This window comes from Nicotiana tabacum, chromosome 23 (genome assembly GCF_000715075.1).
Source record: "Nicotiana tabacum cultivar K326 chromosome 23, ASM71507v2, whole genome shotgun sequence".
Classification (NCBI taxonomy): domain Eukaryota; kingdom Viridiplantae; phylum Streptophyta; class Magnoliopsida; order Solanales; family Solanaceae; genus Nicotiana; species Nicotiana tabacum.
The window spans coordinates 69,480,489-69,493,684 of record NC_134102.1 but is presented as its reverse complement, the minus strand read 5'-3'; positions in this window follow the sequence as shown (position 1 = coordinate 69,493,684).

Genomic DNA, 13,196 nt, shown 5'->3' with positions numbered 1-13,196 from the left:
ACGTAGCCCCCGCAATTAGCAATAATTATTCAATTTAATCCCTATGGGGTAATTTCCCCCTCACAAGATTAGACAAGAGACTTACCTCATCTCAAAGTCCACTTTCCGATTATCGCATCGCGTAAAATTCTCGATTCAATGCCGAAAAATCCGAAACTATCCAAAAGTTATATAAAATAATTAATATATGTTCAATAATTCGAAATTCATCTATTAAATAAATTGCCCTATCCAAAATTTTAAAATTTCTAAAATTAACCCCGGGCCCACGTGCTCGGATTCTGGAAATTTTCGGATGAAAACGTTACCCATAATCTCAAGAACTCAAATATATAATTTCTATCCAATTCCATAACCATTTTTGTGGTTAAAATCTAGGTTTTTCACCTAAACCTTTGATTTCTAAGATTTACTAGTTATAATCTACCCATAATCTATGTATTTAACTCAAAGGGTGTAGAATTAACTTACCTCCAAGTTGTTAGTTGAACTCCCTTCTCAAAAGCTCTGAAATCGCCCGAAAATGGAGGAAAAATGTGCTCAAAATGTCTGAGCCCCGATTTTTAACCATTCTGCCAAGCAGTGGTTTCGCACCTGTGGAAGGGGTACCGCACCTGCGGCTTTCGCACCTGCGAAAATTCCTCGCAGGTGCGAGTTCCACTTGCCCAGGCCACGGTCGCATCTGCGCAAAAATTCTCGCACCTGCGCGTTCGCAGGTGCCCCCAATGTTCCGTACCTGCGATGGCAGGCCTTCTTTCCCCCTTCCGCTTCTGCGATTGAAGCTCGCATCTGCGAGGGTCGCACCTGCGGCTGTCCAAGCGCAGGTGCGAATGTACCAGAAGCAGAAAGCTTCAGCATTTTTCTCCCAAGTCCGAAATTGGTCCAAGCCTCGTCCGGTTAACACTCGGGACCCCCGGGGTCCCCCCCGAACATAGCAACAGGTTTGAAATCATAAAACGGATTCGCTCAAAATCTCAGAACGCATAAAACAACATCAAATCTAAGAATCATACCCCAAACCAAATTGATTCAAACTTAAGAATTTCAAGTTCTTCAATTTACTTCAAATGCGCCGAAATATACTTAAACTACTCGGAATGACACAAAATTTTGCGTGGAAGTCTTAAATCACTATACGGAACTATTCCCAAACCCAGAATTTCAAATGGACTTCAATTACGAAAAATCCTACTCCAAACCAAATTTAAAAAAGTTTTAAACCTTCAAATAGTTGATTTTTACTATTAAGCGTCAAACGCTCCCGGGTTATCCAAAACCCGATTCGGACATGCCCCCAAGTTCAAAATCATCATACGAACCTATTGGAATTGTCAAATCCCGATTCCGGGGTCGTTTTCTAAAAATGTTGACCGAAGTCAAACTTGGCCTTTTAAGGCTAACTTAAGGAACCAAGTGTTCCGATTTTAACCCAAATGCTTCCAAATCCCGAACCAACCATCCCCGCAAGTCAATAATCATTAAAAGCACATACGGGAAATTTTATTTTAGGGAACGGAATTCTAAAAATTAAAATGACCGGTTGGGTCATTACAGTATCTTTCAACTTTATTTTTGTCATTCCTTTTTCGCACAAAAACCCATTTATGACCAACTGGTTTTGTACCAGCAGGTGTTTGGACTACTGGTCCAAAGACCTCTCTTTTAGCAAGTGCGTTCAATTTTGATTGAATTGCCCCTTGCCATTTTGGCCAATCAGATCTTTATCGGCATTCTTCGACAGATCGGGGTTCAAAATCCTCACTATCTTCCATAATGTTAAATGCAACATTATATGCAAAATACATTATCCACCACTATTTCAGATTGATTTAAATTAATTTCATCACCAGTAGAGCTTATTAAAAGTTTCTCGCTCACTTGAGTCTTGGATTCATTTATTTCTTCAAAAATCTCAGAAATAATCAGATCTTGGGTCTCTTCAAGAGATCCCTTTATAGTATCGTTATCATTTGTCGATTTTTTTTTGTTGAGGATTTCGATCCTTAGAACCCAAAGGCCTACCACGCTTCAGGCGTACTTTAGGTTCACTAGCTCTCATACTAGTAGATGGTCCTACTGGGACATCAATTCGGATAGGCACATTCTCTGCAGGGATATGTGACTTAGTTATCCTATTCAAATTAGTAAATGCGCCTGGCATTTGATTTGCTATATTTTATAAATGGATGATTTTCTGGACCTCCTGATTACATATAGGGGTACGTGGATCAAAATGAGATAACGATGAAACTTTCCACACAAATTTTTTCTCTTCCCCTAATTGTGGGAAATTTGTTTCATCAAACCGACAATCTGCAAATCGAGCAGTAAATAAATCTCCTGTCAATGGTTCAAGATAGTGAATAATAGAGGGTGATTCAAACCCAACATATATTCCTAACCTTCTCTGTGGGCCCATCTTACTACGCCATGGTGGTTCTACCGGCACATATACAGCACATCTAAAAATTCGTAGATGGGCAATATCTGGTTCATGACCAAAAACTAATTGTGACGGAGAATATTTATTATAATGTATCGGTCTGAGTCGGATAAGTGATGTTGCTTGCAAGATAGCATGGCCCCAAATAGTAGTGGACAATTTTGTTTTCATAAGTAGTGGTCTTGCTATCAATTGCAGGCATTTCATAAATGACTCTGCAAGGTCATTTTGAGTATGAACATAAGCTACAGGATGTTCAACTTTTATCACAACTGCTAGACAATTATCATCAAAAGCTTGAGATGAGAATTCTCCAGCATTATCAAGGCGAATAGCCTTTATAGAATAATCTGAGAATTGTTCCCTTAATCGAATTATTTGGGCTAATAGCTTTGCAAATGTCAGGTTGAAAGATGACAGTAGACACACATGAGACCATCTTGAAGATGCATCTATTAGGACCATAAAATATCTAAACAACTCACTTGGTGGGTGAATAGGTCCACATATATCCTCATGTATACGTTCTAAAAAGGCAGGGGATTCAATGCCAACCTTCATTGGTGATGGTCTAGTGATCATTTTGCCTTGATAACAAGCATCACAAGAAAATTCATTATTTGTAAGAACCTTCAGGTTCTTTAATGGATGCCCACTCGAATTTTCAGTAATTCGTCTCATCATTATTGATCCAGGATGGCCCAAACGGCCATGCCAAAGCACAAAAATATTTGAATCAGTAAACTTCTGATTTACGATAGAGTGTGCTTAAACTGTACTAATCTTTGAATAGTATAAGCCAGAAGATAGAGTTGGTAACTTTTCTACAATGCACTTCTGGCCAGAAATATTCTTTGTAATACAAAGATATTCCATATTCATTTCATCTATCGTCTCAACATGATACCCATCTATAAAGTTTCTTCGGGACTTGGAGGAGAATAATGCATTGTCTATAATAAGTTTTGTTCCCTTAGACAGAAATATAGTGGCTCTTCCGGAGCCTTCAATCAAATATATATTACCAGAAATTGTTGAAACATTTGCTTTTTCCTTATGCAAATAAGAAAAGTATTTCTGATCTTTGAATATGGCATGAGTTGTTCCACTATCAATTACACAAATATCTTCATGATTGGTCTTTGATCCAAACATAATTTGAGGATTATCCATATTCTTCAAAATGATATAAACAGAATAATATGATAGTAAACATCATTATCAAAGCATAAATTTTATTTATATACAACAATTACATAACCACACTATCTACTACAAACAACAAAAATTATAATATTTACATTTCTACATATTCATCATCGATCACATGACTTGTTTCTCCTTCCGGGAATGCAAAGTAATCAGCTACATCCAAATGCATGAAGTCTAAATTATCTTTAAAAATAAAATTTGCTTCAGCATTTTTCTCTGTCTAATTCAGGGAGGCTTGATAAAGCTCAACCATGTGCTTTGACGTACGACAGGTGCCCTTTTTCTCCACATCTATAGCATGCATTTTCTGCCTTTGCTGTTGTGATGGCCCAAAATATCATCTTTAAATTTAATAATTAGTTATATGTTCTAATACCTTGAAAAGCACTATTTATCTCTCCTCGACTTGCGTGCATAGTCCATATAATTTTTCGGAAAGTTTTTGTGTAAAAAATATATTAAAATGTGAAATAGAGCTTTAAAACTCAACTAAGTTGACTTTGGTCAACATTTTGATCAAACGGACTCGGATCAGTATTTTGACAGTTCCGGTAGGTCCGTATCATAATTTGGGACTTGGGCATACGCCCGAAATTGAATTTTGAGGTCCCTACCCGAGATATAGAATTTTGATGAAAAATTAAAAGTTTGAAAGCTTAATGATTTTAAAGAATTGACCGATGTTTGGTCTTGTTAATACCGGGTTCGTATTGTGGTTCCGAAACTCGGTACAGGTTCACAATAATATTTATGACTTGTCTGTCGAATTTGGTGAGAAACAGAGTTGATTTGACGTGATTCGGACGTCCGGTTGTGAAAATAGAAGTTTTAAAGTTTTTTTGAAAATTTCCTTTGATTTGGTATCCGATTCGTACTTTTAGGTGTTATTTTGGCAATTTGATCACGCGAGCAAGTTCATATGAGATTTTTGGACTTGTGTGCATGTTTGGTTTAGAGCCCTGAGGGCTCGGATGAGTTTCGGATGGTTAACGGGTTGAATTTTGGACTTGGAACTCTGCTGGAAAGTTTTCTGATGCACTGTCTGATTTCTTTCTTTGCGTTCGCGATAGAGGAATCGCGTTCGCGAAGAGGAACTTGAGGCATGTGAAATTTACTCTTCGCGTTCGTGAAGAGGGGGCCGCGTTCGCGAAGGGTAGAGGGCAATGTTCATCGCGAACGCGTAGAAGCGTTCGCGTTCGCGTAAAAGGCGAGGCCTGGCCGGGCACCAAGCGATAAAGCTTCGCGTTCGCGTAGGGTGTATCGCGTTCGCGAAGGCCAAATTTGGTAAGGCTTCACGTTCGCGTAGAGCAAAGTTTTGGCAGCACAAAAATGTGCTTCACAAACGCGAGGTACTGACCGCGTTCGCGAAGGGTAAAAATCCGAGAAACAAAACTTAAGTTCTAGAAAATGGGATTCGTCCCATTTTCAACCATTTTCCATTTTTGAGCTCGGGTAAGGCGATTCTTCACGGGAAAATATTGGGGTAAGTATTCCCTATCCTATATTGATTATATTTCATGATTCCATACTCATTTATATCATGAATCCGTGAACGTTTGGGAGAAAAATCAGATTTTTATAAAATCTTCCAAAAACGAAAATTTAAGATTTGAAGGTCCATTTGACATCGGAATTGAATAATTTTTGTATGATTGAACTCGTATCGGAACGGGTGTTCGGATTTCGTAAGTTTTTCTGGGATTTGAGACATGGGTCCCACTGTTAAATATTAAAATAAATTTCGGATTTTGATCCGAAAAATTAGTAAATTCATATGGAATTAATTCCTATGATTCGTATTGAGTATATAGAATTGTTTGTGAATAGATTTGATGCTTTTGGAGACAAATTTAAAAGGAAAAGTCGTGGTCGGGTAATTGATTGAAATTGCAAAGCGAGGTAAGTGTCGTTGTTAACCTTGACTTGAGGGAATAGAACTCTTAAATTTGTTATGTGAAATGCATGTGAACAACGTATAGGCGAGGTAACGAGTGTCTATACGTCGTCAAATTAATTATTTGCATAATTATTTGAAAATCCTAAAAAAAAATAATACACGAATTAATTGTTATGATAATTGTTTCTCTCCTATTCTTTGTCAAATATAAATTTTGAAATTCCTACAATAATTGTTACATGCTACTTGATTTATGTGTCTTAACTATTACTTGATATTTAGAATATTAAATATTAAATTGCTTATTTTCTCCATGATTTTTACAATTAATTGCTAATTGCCATTGTTTGTTCATAAATAAATTATAATTATTGTGTGCCATGATGCTTAATAGTTTCTCATTGGACGTGGTATTTATTGGAGTAATTTTTATTATATTTATGAGTTGTTTAAAGTTATATTGGGGGAACGGGTTGCACGCCGCAACGGGAATGAAAGTATATATATATATATATATATATATATATATATATATATATATATATATATATATATATATATATATATATATATACATATATATATATTGAGGGATCGGATTGCACGCCGCAACAGACTTATTTAAAAGTCTATATTAGGGGGATTGGATTGCACGCTGCAACAGACTTATTAAAAGTCCATATTGGAGGATCGGATTGCACGCCGCAACAGACTTATTTAAAAGTCTATATTGCGGGATCGGATTGCACGCCACAACAGACTTATTAAAAGTCCATATTGGGGGATCGGATTACACACCGCAACAGACTTATTTAAAAATCTATATATATACTTGATTAAAATAAATGTATTGGAGGATTGAAAATGAATATATTGTGGGAGCGGTTTGCACGCAGCAACGGAAATTAGGTGAAATAATAATTGATTATGACTGCTGAGTTGGCTTCAACTATTAGAAATGAGTTACCTGATTTAATTCTATTATTGTGGTTATTACTATTATTGCGTACAGGTTAATGTAAGTGACTTGCCTTAGCCTCGTCACTACTTCATCGAGGTTAGGCTCGGCACTTACCAGTACATGGAGTCGGTTGTACTGATACTACACTTTACACTTCTTGTACAGATTTTGGAGTTGGTCCCAGCGGCGTACCATAAACTTGCTCGAATTTCAGCTACCAGAGGAGACTTGAGGTATAACTGCACGGTGTCCGCAGTTTTGAAATCCTCGTCTACTTTTCTTTAGTTGTGTGCTTATTTTCAGACAGCTTTATTTTTTTCAGACCTTTATTTATATTATTCTAGAAGCTCGTGCACTTATGACACCAATTATGGGATGGTATTGAGACACCGTTATTTTTATGGATCATTCACTACATTTCAGACTTTACTTACGCATTTGTTTCTTTGTTATTAATAAATCTAAAAATTGTTTTAAAATGGATAATATTATTCTAACGTTGGCTTGCCTAGCAAGTGAGTTGTTAGGCGCCATCACGGTCCGAAGGTGGGAATTTCGGTTCGTGACAACTGGTATCAGAGCACTAGGTTACATAGGTCTCACGAGTCACGAGCAAGCTTAGTAGAGTCTGAAGGATCGGTACAGAGACATCTATACTTATCTCTCAAAGGCTATGAAGTTTAGGAAAAATATCACTTCTTTCTTATTCTGTCGGGCGAATTTATTCTATCATCGATGATTGAACCATTCTACTCTTATTCACTGGCAGATGGTAAGAACACGTAATACATCTACTGCTGGATAGGGACGAGAGCCCCCGATGGCAACTATGGCCAGGGGTAGAGGTCGAGGCCGAGGTCGTGCTAGAGGCTGAGGCTGAGGCAGGGGTAGAGCTCAGTCCAGAGCTCGAGTAGCTGCACCTGTTGTAGAACCTCAGGTGGACCTTTAGGAGGAGGTTCCAGTTCAGAATGTACCAGTTGGACCAGTTCAAATTCTGGAAGGATTCATAGCTACTCCGGTGCTTCAGGACGCTCTAGTCCGTTTGGTGAGTCTTATGGAGGGCGTGGCCCAGAATGGTACATTTCCAATGGCACCAGCCGTCTCACGGGCTGGGGGAGGAGCACAAACTCCCACTACTCCCGCTCCGGAGCAGATAGCTCCCCAGAATCAGGCTCCAGCAGTCCCGCCAGGTGGGGTAGTTTAGCCAGTTGTTGCGACACAGACCGGTGATAGGCCTGCCATGTCTTTTGAGGCCTTATTGGGACTAGATAAGTTTACTAAGCTTTTTCCAGTTCACTTCAGTAGTACACCTCTTGAGGACACACAGGATTATCTTGACCGCTGTCATGAGGTGCTGCGAAATATAGGTATAGTTGAGACCAATAGGGTGGATTTTGTTGTATTTCAGATGACGGGATCCGCCAAGAGCTGGTGGAGAGATTATATATTGAACATACCAGTTGGATCGCCTGCACTTACCTGGGAGCAGTTCTGTCAACTATTTCTGGAGAAGTTCCTTCCTATCATACTGAGAGAGGATTTCCGTAAGCAATTTGAGTGTCTACAGCAGGGCAATATGACTGTTACTTAGTATGAGTCCCATTTTGTGGATTTGGCCCGTCATGCTCTCCTTTTACTACCTATTGAGGGAGAGAGGGTGAGAAGGTTTATTGAGGGACTCACTCACCCTATCAGGATTCATATGGCCAAGGAGATCGGAAGTCAGATTTTATTTCAGGCGGCTGCTAATGTCGCGAGGAGGATAGAGATGGTTCTTACACAGGTGAGGGGGCGGAGGTTTGATAAGAGGCCTCGTCAGTTCGGTGGTTTCAGTGGTGCCTCGTCTGGAGGCAGGAGTAATTTTGGTATGGGTCATTCTCCCAGACCATTTCATTCAGTACTTCATGCATCTCACGGTGCTTTAGGGAGTCACAGTCCTATTATGCCTTACTCTGGGCAGACATCATTTAGTGCACATTCAGCTCCTATCAGTGCAACACCACTCCAGAGTTATTATAACGGTTATCCGGCCCATTCAGGTCAGCTTCAGCTTCAGCAGCCACGGCATCAAGATGGGTGTTATGAGTGTGGGAACATTGGTCACTGAGGAGGTATTGCCCTATGTTGGCGACTAACAGATCTCGGCAGGACTCTTGCCATCATACCGGCACCGGTTTTTTCACTGCCTGCTCAGCCAGCTAGAGGTAGGGGTCAGGCAACTAGAGGTGGAGGTCAGGCTATTAGAGGTGGAGGTCAGGCCATTAGAGATGGAGGTTAGACCGTTAGAGGTAGAGGCCAGCCAGTTAGAGACCATCCTAGGGACGCAGTTCAGAGTGGTAGGGCTCAGCCTAGATTTTATGCTTTTCCAACTAGGCCTGAGGCCGTGTAATCTGATGTTGTGATCAAAGGTATTATTCTAGTTAGCCATAGAGATGCGTCAGTTCTATTTGATCCAGGATCTACTTATTCCTATGTGTCCTCCTATTTTGCTTCATATTTGGTTGTGCCTTGTGATTCTCTGAGTCCTTCTGTGTGTGTATCTACACCGATGGGAGACTCTATTGTAGTAGACCATGTCTATCGTTCGTGTGTGATTACTATTGGTAGTCTTGAGACTAGTATGGATCTTCAACTTCTTGATATGGTAGATTTTGATGTCATCTTGGGTATGGATTAGCTGTCACCTTATCATGCTATATTGGATTGTCATGCCAAGACAGTGACCCTAGCCATGCCGGGGTTACCTCGATTAGAGTGGAAAGGAACCCTTGGTCATTCTGCCAGCAAGGTTATTTCTTATATGAAAGGTCGGCGTATGGTAGAGAAAGGGTGTCTAGCTTATTTGGCTTATATTCGTGATCCCAGTGCGGATGTCCCTTCCAGAAGTTACCAGGGATGCCACCCGATAGAGATATTGACTTCTGTATTGATTTGGCTCCGGGCACTCAGCCCATTTTTCATCCACCATACCGTATGACCCCGCCGAAATTGAAAGAATTGAAGGAGCAATTACAAGACTTGCTTGATCAGGGATTCATTATACCCAGTATCTCACCCTGGGGTGAACCAATATTATTTCTAAATAAGAAAGATGGATCTATGCGGATGTGTATAGATTATCGGCAGTTGAATAAGGCCACTATCAAAAATTAATATCCGATACCAGGAATTGATAACTTATTTGATCAGCTTCAGGGTGCTAAGGTATTTTCGAAGATCGATTTGAGGTCTGGTTATCATCAGTTGAAGATTAGGGCATCTAATATCCCTAAGACAGCTTTTCGGACTCGGTATGGGTATTACGAATTCTTAGTGATATCATTTGGGTTGACAAATGCCCCAGCAACATTTATGGATTTGATGAATTGGGTGTTCAAGCCCTATTTGGATTCTTTTGTGGTGGTATTCATTGATGATATCTTGATTTACTCCAGCATTCGAGAGGAGCATGAGCAGCATCTTCAGAGTGTGCTTCATACTTTGAAGAATAATCAATTATATGCCAAATTTTCAAAATGTGAGTTTTGGTTAGACTCAGTTGACTTTTTGGGGTATGTTGTATCGTCAGAAGGCATAAAGGTGGATCCTAAGAAGATAAAGGATGTTCAGAATGGGCCTAGACCTGCTTCAGTTACAGAGATCCGGAGTTTCCTAAGTTTAGCAGGTTACTATCGTCGGTTCGTGGAAGGGTTTTTATCTATAGCAAGCCTATTGACCAGACTGACCCAGAAAGGTATCCTATTCAGATGGTCAGACGAGTGTGAGTTAAGCTTTCATAAGCTCAAGACTGCTTTGACTACGGTGCCAGTATTGGCCACAGGTTCAGGATCGTATACGGTATATTGTGACGCATCTCACATTGGGCTTAGTGCAGTATTAATGCAAGATGGCAAGGTGATTGCATATGCATCGTGGAAGTTGAAAGTTCACGAGAAGAATTATCCTGTTCATGACTTAGAATTGGAAGCCATTGTTCACGCGCTGAAGATTTGGAGACATTACCTCTACGGTGTCTCATATAAGGTATTTACTGATCATCGTAGCCTTCAGTATCTGTTCAAACAAAAATATTTTAATTTGAGGCAGAGAAGATGGTTGAAGTTGTTGAAAAACTATGATATCACCATTTTGTATCACCCTGGAAAGGCCAATATGGTGGCCGATGCTTTGAGTAGAAAGGCTGTGGGTATGGGCAGTCTTGCGTATATTCCGGATGGTAAGAGGCCATTAGCTGCATATGTTTAGACTTTGGCTAATCAGTTCGTGAGATTAGATGTTTCAGAACCCAGTCGGGTTTTAGTTTGCACAGTCGCTCGGTCTTCTTTATATGAGCGTATCAGGGAGAGGCAGTATGATGATCCTCATTTACTTGTCCTTAAGGACATGGTGCAGCACAGTGATGCCAAGTAGGTTGCTGTGGGGGAAGATGGAGTTCTGCGAATGCAGAGTCATATTTGTGTGCCTAATATTGACGGGCTTCGTGAATTAATTCTTGAAAAGGCACACAATTTCAGGTATTCTATTCATCCAGGTACCGCCAAAATGTATCAAGATTTGCGGCAATATTATTGGTGGAGGAGAATGAAAAAGGATATAGTTTCATATGTAGCTCAGTGTCTAAATTGTCAGCAAGTCAAGTACGATTATCAGAGACCTGGTGGTTTGCTTCAGAAGTTAGAAATTCCTGAGTGAAAGTGGGAGCGTATCACTATGGATTTTGTTGTTGGGCTCCCACGGACTCAGAGAAAATTTGACGCAGTTTGGGTCATTGTGGACAGGTTGACCAAGTAAGCACATTTCATTCCAGTGGCAGTGACTTATTCTTCAGAAAGGTTAGCTGAAAATTTATATTCGTGAAATTGTCCGCCTTCACGGTGTGCCCGTGTCTATTATTTTAGAATGAGGTACGCAGTTTACCTCACACTTCTTGAGGGATATACATTGTGAGTTAGGCACGCGGGTTGAGTTGAGTACAACATTTCATCCACAGACAGACGGACAGTCAGAGCGCACCATTCATATATTGGAAGATATGCTCTGCGCTTGTGTTATAGACTTTGGAGGTTCTTGGGATCAGTTCTTACCACTTGCGGAGTTTGCTTATAATAATAGCTAACAGTGGAGCATTCAGATGGCTCCATATGAGGCATTATACGAAAGGCGATGTCGTTCGCCAGTTGGCTGGTTTGAACTGGGAGAGGCTCGGTTGTTGGGTACCGACTTGGTATAGGATGCCTTAGATAAGGTCAAGGTTATTCAGGATCGACTTCGCACAGCTCAATCTAGGCAAAAGAGTTATGCCGACCGTAAGGTTCGTTATATTGCATTCATGGTTGGAGAAAGAATATTGCTCCAGGTTTCACCTATGAAAGGTGTAATGAGGTTCGGAAAGAAGGGCAAGTTAAGCCCTAGGTATATCGGACCCTTTAAAATTCTTGAAAGGGTGGGTGATGTAGCCTACAGGCTTGCATTACCACCTAGTTTATCAGCGGTTCAACCGGTGTTTCATGTGTCTGTGCTCCGGAAATATTATAGTGATCCGTCCCATGTGTTAGATTTCAGCTCAGTCCAATGGGACAAAGATTTGACTTACGAGGAGGAGCCGGTGGCTATTCTAGCCCGGCAGGTCCGACAGTTTAGGTCAAAGAGTTATCCTTCAGTTCGGGTGCAATGGAGAGGTCAGCCGGTAGAGACATCTACCTGGGAGTCCGAGTCGGACATGCGGAGTAAATATCCATACTTATTCACCAGCTCAGGTATTTTTTCTAACTTCGTTCTAGCACGAACGTTTGTTTTAGAGGTGGAGAATGTGATGACCCAAAATGTCATCTTTAAATTTAATAATTAATTTTGTGTTCTAAGACCTCGAAAATCACTATTTATCACTCCTCGACTTGTGTGCACAGTCCGTATAATTTTTTGGAAAGTTTTTGTGTGAAAAATGGATTAAAATGTGAAATAGAGCTTTAAAACTGACTCGGGTCAGTGTTTTGACAGTTCCAGTAGGTCCGTATCATGATTTGGGACTTGGGCGTCTGCTCGGAATCAAATTCTGAGGTCCCTAGCCCGAGATATGAAATTTTGATGAAAAATTAAAAGTTTGAAAGCTTAATGATTTTTAAGAATTGACCGATGTTTGGTCTTGTTGATACCGGGTCCGTATTGTGGTTCTGCAGCCCGGTACAGGTCCACAATAATATTTATGACTTGTCTGTCGAATTTGGTGAGAAACGGAGTTGATTTGACGTGATTCAGACGTCCGGTTGTTAAAATAGAAATTTTAAGTTTTCTTGAAAATTTCCTTTGATTTAGTGTCCAATTCGTAGTTCTAGATGTTATTTTGGCGATTTGATCGCGCGAGTAAGTTCGTATGAGGTTATTGGACTTGTGTGCACGTTTGGTTTGGAGCCCCGAGAGCTCGGGTGAGTTTCGGATGGTTAACGGGTTAAATTTTGGACTTGGAACTCAGCTGGAAAATTTTCTGATGCACTGTCTCGTTTCCTTCTTTGCGTTCGCGATAGAGGAATCGCGTTCACGAAGAGGAACTTGAGGTAGGTGAAATTTACTCTTCGCGTTCGCGAAGGGTAGAGGGCAGTGTTGATCGCGAACGCATAGAAGCGTTCGAGTTTGCGTAGAAGGCGAGGCCTAGCCCGGCACCAAGCGATAAAGCTTCGCGTTCGCGT